Consider the following 10,000-nt stretch of genomic DNA (forward strand, 5'->3'; position numbering starts at 1 on the left):
TCCGCTGGGTGTCGCTCCGCCGCACGCGCCCCTGGCCCACGTACGCGTCGCGGACACCCCTTTCTCACTCTCCGGATTCGTGTGCGAATGCCGAGAAACGTACCGACAACTTTCTGCACCGCCCGCCGGACCGCTCGCCGAGTTGAGGCTCTCCTCGCCCCGAGGAGACTGGCCTTCTCGCGGAACCGGAGGCTGCACGCGGACCGCTGTGGCGACCGGACGTCTCCGGCCTCTGCGGGAGCGGGGAGGGGACGCGCGGGTGTCGCCCGACCTCGAGTGAATCGCACACCGGCCGGCCGTCGGTCGGGGCCACCGCACGCGCAGGGCCTCTCCTCCCTCTCGTTCGTGACCGAGGATCAACGCTTCGGTTGCGTGGCTGCACGGGCATCTCTTGCCACTCTAGTTTTCGGACTTCCCCCGACTCTCTCGCCTTGCCTGTGCGGCGCGAGAGAGTGCTGCTGCGGCCGGCGCGCCCGTCCCCTGCACTCTCGGGGCCATGCTCGTCGCGGCGCCGCGCCGCCCCCTCTCGAGCCGCGTCGCTGGGTGGGGTCCGCACCCGCACCGCTCCTGCCGAGTTGGCTCTCGGGACGGTCGACGGTCGCCGCTCGCCTCCGACGGCCCGGGGCCAACGCCGCGCCGGTGAGCGCCTCGCCATCCCGCCCCGTCGTCCGCTCCGGTGAGGTCCGCACCTTCACCGCCTAGGTATGGAGCGCGTGTGTGCCTGCCTTCTCGGGATGGTCGACGGCCGCCCGCCCGGCCCCCGTCATTCGTGGGCGCAGCAGTCTCGTCCGCCGGCGGGGGAATCCGGCTGATCGATCGCGGTGCAAACGTGCGAATGCCCAACGTCCAATTCCGTCCGAAGCATGAAGACCTCGGTCGGTATCGGGCCGCCCCGCGGCAGACCCATCAACCCACCTCCGGAGATGGTAACGAGCCGAGCGTGGAAGTTCGCCGCACGTGTCGAGACCGTCGCTTCCACTCGGCCTCTCCCAAAGGTAGGACCGACCAAGCCGCATCGATCGGGGAACAGAGGTCTCCGCAGACGACACTCGCGAGGGCACCCGTGGCAGGCTGGTTCCCACACAAGTCTCCGTCACACAAAGTGCGTGCTCCCCTCCTAAAAGGCTTTTGGCTACCCGTCGGTCTGCCGGCCGTCGCCCACGGTTCCCGCTCAGACCCTGTCCGGAGCCCCTGGCGCGTCCTCGGACTTCCCGTCTGCCTTCACCTCGGTAAGCATTCAAAAGCCTTTTCTGTCTATAAATCACTGTAAGTCGGAGCTCGCCTGGCCTCCCGCTTACTGAGTCCGAAATAACCCCCGAAGGTTCACTTCGGCCTCCGCACTGTGTGTGTTGTGTTGTCTGTCTGTCTCGTGTGTCAACCGTACCACTGGAAATCCGTCTAAGTGCCTCTGGAAAACGTGTTCCCGAAAATCTCCGGGAACCCCGCCAATGCCCCCGTACAGAAATTGCATGTGTCAAGTCGGCGGGACGCCTGCCGGAAGTCCTGCCGGGCAGGTCGTACCTTGGCCCGGCCAGGCGGGGCAAATGCAACCTTCATAGCGCTCTCCGGGCCTAACTGGTTAACCGGCGCCGCGACTGACCGTACAACAATGACGTGTGTCAAACCGGCGGTAAGACGCCCGGAGCTCACGCCGGCCTCGTCGCACCTCGGGCCCGCCCGACGGGCTGGATCCGACCTTCACAGACTTCCGCCGTCAATTGGTTAACCGGCGCGGCGCCGGGAGCACGCGCCTCTGTCGGCGGTCGGCCCTCCGGTAGTGCCGCCGTGCATCGTCCGCTTCGGCCGGCAGCAGGGCCCCGAATCAGCCTTCATTCCGACTTCCGAGTTGGAATAATTTCGACTTCTGCCAAGGTCTCGGATCGGCGGTGGGACCTGCGGTAGTCCCACCGAAAATGCCGCCCCTCGGCCGGCACGGCCCTCCGAATACGTCCCCTCGCGGCTCACCGCAGCGGGACTTTGTCAGATTTTCGATCGGGCCGTAGCCCTATTTTTGGCGGAGGGACCTGCGGTAGTCCCACCGAAAATGCCGCCCCTCGGCCGGCACGACCCTCCGAATTCGTCCCCTCGCGTCTCCCCGCCGCGGGACTTTGTCAGAAAATCATTCGGGCAAGGTTTCGATTCGGCGGCCCGAGCACCGGTAGTCAGCCCGTATATGCTGCCCCTCGGTCGGCTTGGGCCTGCGGATACGTCCCGCTGACTGACTTCCGCCATTGGGAATTCGTCCGAAAATCCATACGGGCGACCTTGGGAAGCGTGCGGAAATACCGCCGCGCGGCCCGGGTTAACGAAGTGGGGAGGCCCGTAACGCCCGTCGACCACTCCTAAGTGGTCGAGAAAAACGCCTCCCCGTAAATCTCCGGAAACCCCGCCAATGCCCCCGTACAGAAATTGCATGTGTCAAAGGGGCGGCCGTATCTGACCCCGGCTGCCGAGCCTCTGGAACTCCTGCCCGGCTACGACCCTCAAATCCGACCCGCATCCAGACTTCCGGAGCGGACTCAGTTAACGAATTGCCACCGGGCAACTGGTTAACCGGCAGTTCTCGGACGGCTCGTTAGCCGTGCCGACCGACCCCCCCGGCCGTGCGGTGGAGCAAGACAACAGTCCCCGGGCGGGCAATCGAGTTCCCGACCGGGCCCTGGCAGATCGTTAACCGGCCCGACCGGGACAAGTCGTTAACCAACTTCGGCGTGACAAATGGTTAACCGGCCCGGCCGGGACAAGTCGTTAACCAACTTCGGCGTGACAAATGGTTAACCGGCCCGGCCGGGACAAGTCGTTAACCGACGTCGGCGTGACAAATGGTTAACCGGCCGGGCCGGGACAAGTCGTTAACCAGACCCGAGCCGGCACTTCGGTAACCGACCGGGTCCGGTGCTGTCATGCAGAACAGGACAGAGACTTAGGCAGCGGCCCGGCGCGGACAGTTCTTCCGTTCGCCGGCTCGGTGACAATTGGTTAACCGACCGGGCTCAGGCAAATCGTTAACCGACGTCGGCGAGACAAATGGTTAACCGGCTCGGCCGGGACAAGTCGTTAACCAACTTCGGCGTGACAAATGGTTAACCGGCCCGGCCGGGACAAGTCGTTAACCAGACCCCAGCAGGCACTGCGGTAACCGACCGGGTCCGGTGCTGACATGCAGAACAGGACAAAGACTTGGGCAGCGGCCCGGCGCGGACAGTTCTTCCGTTCGCCGGCTCGGTGACAATTGGTTAACCGACCGGGCTCAGGCAAATCGTTAACCGACGTCGGCGAGACAAATGGTTAACCGGCTCGGCCGGGACAAGTCGTTAACCAACTTCGGCGTGACAAATGGTTAACCGGCCCGACCGGGACAAGTCGTTAACCAGACCCCAGCCGGCACTTCGGTAACCGACCGGGTCCGGTGCTGTCATGCAGAACAGGACAGAGACTTAGGCAGCGGCCCGGCGCGGACAGTTCTTCCGTTCGCCGGCTCGGTGACAATTGGTTAACCGACCGGGCTCAGGCAAATCGTTAACCGACGTCGGCGAGACAAATGGTTAACCGGCTCGGCCGGGACAAGTCGTTAACCAACTTCGGCGTGACAAATGGTTAACCGGCCCGGCCGGGACAAGTCGTTAACCAGACCCCAGCAGGCACTGCGGTAACCGACCGGGTCCGGTGCTGACATGCAGAACAGGACAAAGACTTGGGCAGCGGCCCGGCGCGGACAGTTCTTCCGTTCGCCGGCTCGGTGACAATTGGTTAACCGACCGGGCTCAGGCAAATCGTTAACCGACTTCGGCGAGACAAATGGTTAACCGGCCCGGCCGGGACAAGTCGTTAACCAGACCCGAGCCGGCACTGCGGTGACCGACCGGGACCGGTGCTGACATGCAGAAAAGGACAAAGACTTAGGCAGCGGCCCGGCGCGGACAGTTCTTCCGTTCGCGCCGGCTCGTGACAATTGGTTAACCGGCCCGGCTGGGACAAATCGTTAACCGACGTCGGCGAGACAAATGGTTAACCGGCTCGGCCGGGACAAGTCGTTAACCAACTTCGGCGTGACAAATGGTTAACCGGCCCGGCCGGGACAAGTCGTTAACCAGACCACAGCCGGCACTGCGGTAACCGACCGGGTCCGGTGCTGACATGCAGAACAGGACAGAGACTTAGGCAGCGGCCCGGCGCGGACAGTTCTTCCGTTCGCCGGCTCGTGACAATTGGTTAACCGACCGGGCTCAGGCAAATCGTTAACCGACTTCGGCGAGACAAATGGTTAACCGGCCCGGCCGGGACAAGTCGTTAACCAGACCCGAGCCGGCACTGCGGTGACCGACCGGGACCGGTGCTGACATGCAGAACAGGACAAAGACTTGGGCAGCGGCCCGGCGCGGACAGTTCTTCCGTTCGCCGGCTCGGTGACAATTGGTTAACCGACCGGGCTCAGGCAAATCGTTAACCGACGTCGGCGAGACAAATGGTTAACCGGCCCGGCCGGGACAAGTCGTTAACCAGACCCGAGCCGGCACTGCGGTGACCGACCGGGACCGGTGCTGACATGCAGAACAGGACAAAGACTTGGGCAGCGGCCCGGCGCGGACAGTTCTTCCGTTCGCGCCGGCTCGTGACAATTGGTTAACCGGCCCGGCTGGGACAAATCGTTAACCGACGTCGGCGAGACAAATGGTTAACCGGCTCGGCCGGGACAAGTCGTTAACCAACTTCGGCGTGACAAATGGTTAACCGGCCCGACCGGGACAAGTCGTTAACCAGACCCCAGCAGGCACTGCGGTAACCGACCGGGTCCGGTGCTGACATGCAGAACAGGACAAAGACTTGGGCAGCGGCCCGGCGCGGACAGTTCTTCCGTTCGCCGGCTCGGTGACAATTGGTTAACCGACCGGGCTCAGGCAAATCCTTAACCGACGTCGGCGAGACAAATGGTTAACCGGCTCGGCCGGGACAAGTCGTTAACCAACTTCGGCGTGACAAATGGTTAACCGGCCCGGCCGGGACAAGTCGTTAACCAGACCCCAGCCGGCACTGCGGTAACCGACCGGGTCCGGTGCTGACATGCAGAACAGGACAGAGACTTAGGCAGCGGCCCGGCGCGGACAGTTCTTCCGTTCGCCGGCTCGTGACAATTGGTTAACCGACCGGGCTCAGGCAAATCGTTAACCGACTTCGGCGAGACAAATGGTTAACCGGCCCGGCCGGGACAAGTCGTTAACCAGACCCGAGCCGGCACTGCGGTGACCGACCGGGACCGGTGCTGACATGCAGAACAGGACAAAGACTTAGGCAGCGGCCCGGCGCGGACAGTTCTTCCGTTCGCGCCGGCTCGTGACAATTGGTTAACCGGCCCGGCTGGGACAAATCGTTAACCGACGTCGGCGAGACAAATGGTTAACCGGCCCGGCCGGGACAAGTCGTTAACCAGACCCGAGCCGGCACTGCGGTAACCGACCGGGTCCGGTGCTGACGGGCAGAACAGGACAAAGACTTAGGCAGCAGCCCGGCGCGAACAGTTCTTCCGTTCCCCGGCTCGTGACGATTGGTTAACCGACCTCCGGTCCACCCTCCGAAAGTGCCGCCCCTCGGTCCGAACGTCGCTCCCAACACGTCCCCCGGCTGCTCCCCGCCGCGGGACCTTGTAGGTTTTGAATTCGGCGGAAGCCGTAGTTTTGGCCGAGCGCCATAACACGAGCCCTAGCCCCAGCCCAAGCCCTAACCCATATCCTAGCCCTAGCCCTAACCCTAACCCTAACCCCAGCCGTAACCCTAACCCAGGCCCTAACCCTAACGCTAACCCTAACCCCCGCCCTAACCCTAAACCTAACCCCAGCCCTAACCCTGAACCTAACCCTAACCCTAGACCTAACCCCAGCCCTAACCCTAGCCCTGGCCCTAACCCTAACCCTAAACCTGGCCCGAACCCAATCCCCGGGCGGGCAATCGGTTTGCCCGACCGGGCCCTGGCAAATCGTTAACCAACGTCGGCGAGACAAATCGTTAACCAACGCCGGCGAGACAAATCGTTAACCAGCCCGGCCGGGACAAGTCGTTAACCAACCCTAATGCGGCGGGACTTGGAATAATTCCGACGTCTGCCGAGGACTGCGATGGGCGGTGCGACCTCCTGTAGTCCCGACGGAGGAGCCGCCCCTCGGCCGGCACGGCCCTCCGAAGACGTCCCCTCGCGGCCACCCGCCGAGGTATGACGCGTGCGGACCTGCCAGGAGCACAACCCAAACCTTAAAACTAACCCTGGCCATAGCACGAGCCCTAGCCCCAGCCCAAGCCCCAACCCATATCCTAGGCCTAGCCCTGACCCTAGCCCCAACCCTAGCCCTAACCCCAGCCCTAACCCTAAAGCTAACCCCCGCCCTAACCCGAGCCCTAGCCCCAACCCGAACGCTAAACCTAACCCTAACCCCAACCCCAACCCTAGCCCTAACCCCAGCCCTAACCCTAAAGCTAACCCCCGCCCTCACCCGAGCCCTAGCCCCAACCCGAACGCTAACCCTAACCCTAACCCCAACCCCAACCCTAACCCTAACCCTAACCCTAGCCCCAGCCCAAGCCCCAACCCATATCCTAGCCCTAGCCCTGACCCTAGCCCGAACCCTAACCCTAACCCTAACCCCAGCCCTAACCCTAAAGCTAACCCCAACCCTAACCCTAACCCTAGCCCCAACCCTAACGCTCACCCTAACCCCAGCCCTAACCCTAATCCTAACCCCAGCTCTAAGCCTAAGCCCCGCCCTAACCCGAGCCCTAACCCCAACCACAACCCTAACCCTAACCCTAACCCTAGCCCGAACCCAATCCCCGGGCGGGCAATCGGGTTGCCCGCCCGGGCCCTGGCAAATCGTTAACCAACGTCGGCGAGACAAGTCGTTAACCAACGTCGGCGAGACAAGTCGTTAACCAGCCCGGCCGGGACAAGTCGTTAACCAACGTCGGCGAGACAAGTCGTTAACCAACGTCGGCGAGACAAGTCGTTAACCAGCCCGGCCGGGACAAGTCGTTAACCAGCCCGGCCGGGACAAGTCGTTAACCAACCCTAATGCGGCGGGACTTGGAATAATTTCGACGTCTGCCGAGGACTGCGATGGGCGGTGCGATCTCCTGTAGTCCCGACGGAGGAGCCGCCCCTCGGCCGGCACGGCCCTCCGAAGACGTCCCCTCGCGGCCACCCGCCGAGGTATGACGCGTGCGGACCTGCCAGGAGCACAACCCAAACCTTAAAACTAACCCTGGCTATAGCACGAGCCCTAGCCCCAGCCCAAGCCCCAACCCATATCCTAGGCCTAGCCCTGACCCTAGACCCAACCCTAGCCCTAACCCCAGCCCTAACCCTAAAGCTAACCCCCGCCCTAACCCGAGCCCTAGCCCCAACCCGAACGCTAACCCTAACCCTAACACCAACCCCAACCCTAGCCCTAACCCCAGCCCTAACCCTAAAGCTAACCCCCGCCCTCACCCGAGCCCTAGCCCCAACCCGAACGCTAACCCTAACCCTAACCCCAACCCCAACCCTAACCCTAACCCTAACCCTAGCCCCAGCCCAAGCCCCAACCCATATCCTAGCCCTAGCCCTGACCCTAGCCCCAACCCTAACGCTAACCCTAACCCCAGCCCTAACCCTAACGCTAACCCTAATCCTAACCCCAGCTCTAAGCCTAACCCCCGCCCTAACCCGAGCCCTAACCCCAACCCCGACCCTAACCCTAACCCTGACCCTAACCCTAACCCTAACCCTAACCCTAACCCTAACCCTAACCCTAACCCTAGCCCGAACCCAATCCCCGGGCGGGCAATCGGGTTGCCCGACCGGGCCCTGGCAAATCGTTAACCAACGTCGGCGAGACAAGTCGTTAACCAGCCCGGCCGGGACAAGTCGTTAACCAGCCCGGCCGGGACAAGTCGTTAACCAACCCTAATGCGGCGGGACTTGGAATAATTTCGACGTCTGCCGAGGACTGCGATGGGCGGTGCGACCTCCTGTAGTCCCGACGGAGGAGCCGCCCCTCGGCCGGCACGACCCTCGGAAGACGTCCCCTCGCGGCAAGCCAGCCGAGGTATGACGCGTGCGGACCTGCCAGGAGCACAACCCAAACCTTAAAACTAACCCTGGCCATAGCACGAGCCCTAGCCCCAGCCCAAGCCCCAACCCATATCCTAGCCCTAGCCCTGACCCTAGCCCCAACCCTAACCCTAACCCCAACCCTAACCCTAACCCCAGCCCTAACCCTAAAGCTAACCCCAACCCTAACCCTAACCCTAGCCCCAACCCTGACCCTAACCCTAACCCTAGCCCCAACCCTAACCCTAACCCTAACCCTAACCCTAACCCTAACCCTAACCCTAACCCTAACCCTAACCCTAACCCTAACCCTAACCCTAACCCTAGCCCGAACCCAATCCCCGGGCGGGCAATCGGGTTGCCCGACCGGGCCCTGGCAAATCGTTAACCAACGGCGGCGAGACAAGTCGTTAACCAGCCCTGCCGGGACAAGTCGTTAACCAACGTCGGCGAGACAAGTCGTTAACCAGCCCGGCCGGGACAAGTCGTTAACCAACCCTAATGCGGCGGGACTTGGAATAATTCCGACGTCTGCCGAGGACTGCGATGGGCGGTGCGACCTCCTGTAGTCCCGACGGAGGAGCCGCCCCTCGGCCGGCACGGCCCTCCGAAGACGCCCCCTCGCGGCAGCCCGCCGAGCTATGGCGCGCGGGGACCTGCCAGGAGCACAACCCAAACCTTAAAACTAACCCTGGCCATAGCACGAGCCCTAGCCCCAGCCCAAGCCCCAACCCATATCCTAGGCCTAGCCCTGACCCTAGCCCCAACCCTAGCCCTAACCCCAGCCCTAACCCTAAAGCTAACCCCCGCCCTAACCCTAACCCTAGCCCCAACCCTGACCCTAACCCTAACCCTAGCCCCAACCCTAACCCTAACCCTAACCCTAACCCTAACCCTAACCCTAACCCTAACCCTAACCCTAACCCTAACCCTAACCCTAACCCTAACCCTAGCCCGAACCCAATCCCCGGGCGGGCAATCGGGTTGCCCGACCGGGCCCTGGCAAATCGTTAACCAACGGCGGCGAGACAAGTCGTTAACCAGCCCTGCCGGGACAAGTCGTTAACCAACGTCGGCGAGACAAGTCGTTAACCAGCCCGGCCGGGACAAGTCGTTAACCAACCCTAATGCGGCGGGACTTGGAATAATTCCGACGTCTGCCGAGGACTGCGATGGGCGGTGCGACCTCCTGTAGTCCCGACGGAGGAGCCGCCCCTCGGCCGGCACGGCCCTCCGAAGACGCCCCCTCGCGGCAGCCCGCCGAGCTATGGCGCGCGGGGACCTGCCAGGAGCACAAGCCAAACCTTAACCCTAACCCTGGCACTAACCCTAACCCTAACCCTGACGCCAGCCCTAACCCTAACACTAGCCCTAACTAACCCTAACCCTCACCCTCACCCTAAAACGCCCAGTCTTTGTAACTGGGCGTACGTCGGTCCCGCAGCGGCGCGCGGCTAATTCGCCCCTGGACCTGCTAGCACCTTCTGCGAATACCGGCGAAGACGCTGACCCAGCCAGCCAGCCAGCCAGCCCAACGCGCTCGTCTGTGCCGGCACACTGCAGCTCGGCAACCGGGGAGCCCACAGCCAAGCCCTCGCGAGGCTGCTGTAGCTGGCCCACCCACCCACCTCCCCCAAAGACGGGTCGTGTGGGAGCCAGGTGTCCGGACCCGGGCTGCGGTTAACCATTTACCCGCGTGCAATTCGTTAACCGACTCTGCTTCGGAAGTCCCGATGCGGGACGGATTTGCCGGCCGCTGCCGGCCCGGAGTTCCAGAGACCCGGCCGCCGGGGTCAGATTCGGCCGCCCCTTTGACACATGCAATTTCTGTACGGGGGCATTGGCGGGGTTCCCGGAGATATATGGGGAGGCGTTTTTCTCGACCACCTAGGAGTGGTCGACAGGCGGTACGGGCCTCCCCAC

Source organism: Hypanus sabinus, unplaced genomic scaffold (genome assembly GCF_030144855.1).
Source record: "Hypanus sabinus isolate sHypSab1 unplaced genomic scaffold, sHypSab1.hap1 scaffold_649, whole genome shotgun sequence".
In the NCBI taxonomy this organism is placed as follows: domain Eukaryota; kingdom Metazoa; phylum Chordata; class Chondrichthyes; order Myliobatiformes; family Dasyatidae; genus Hypanus; species Hypanus sabinus.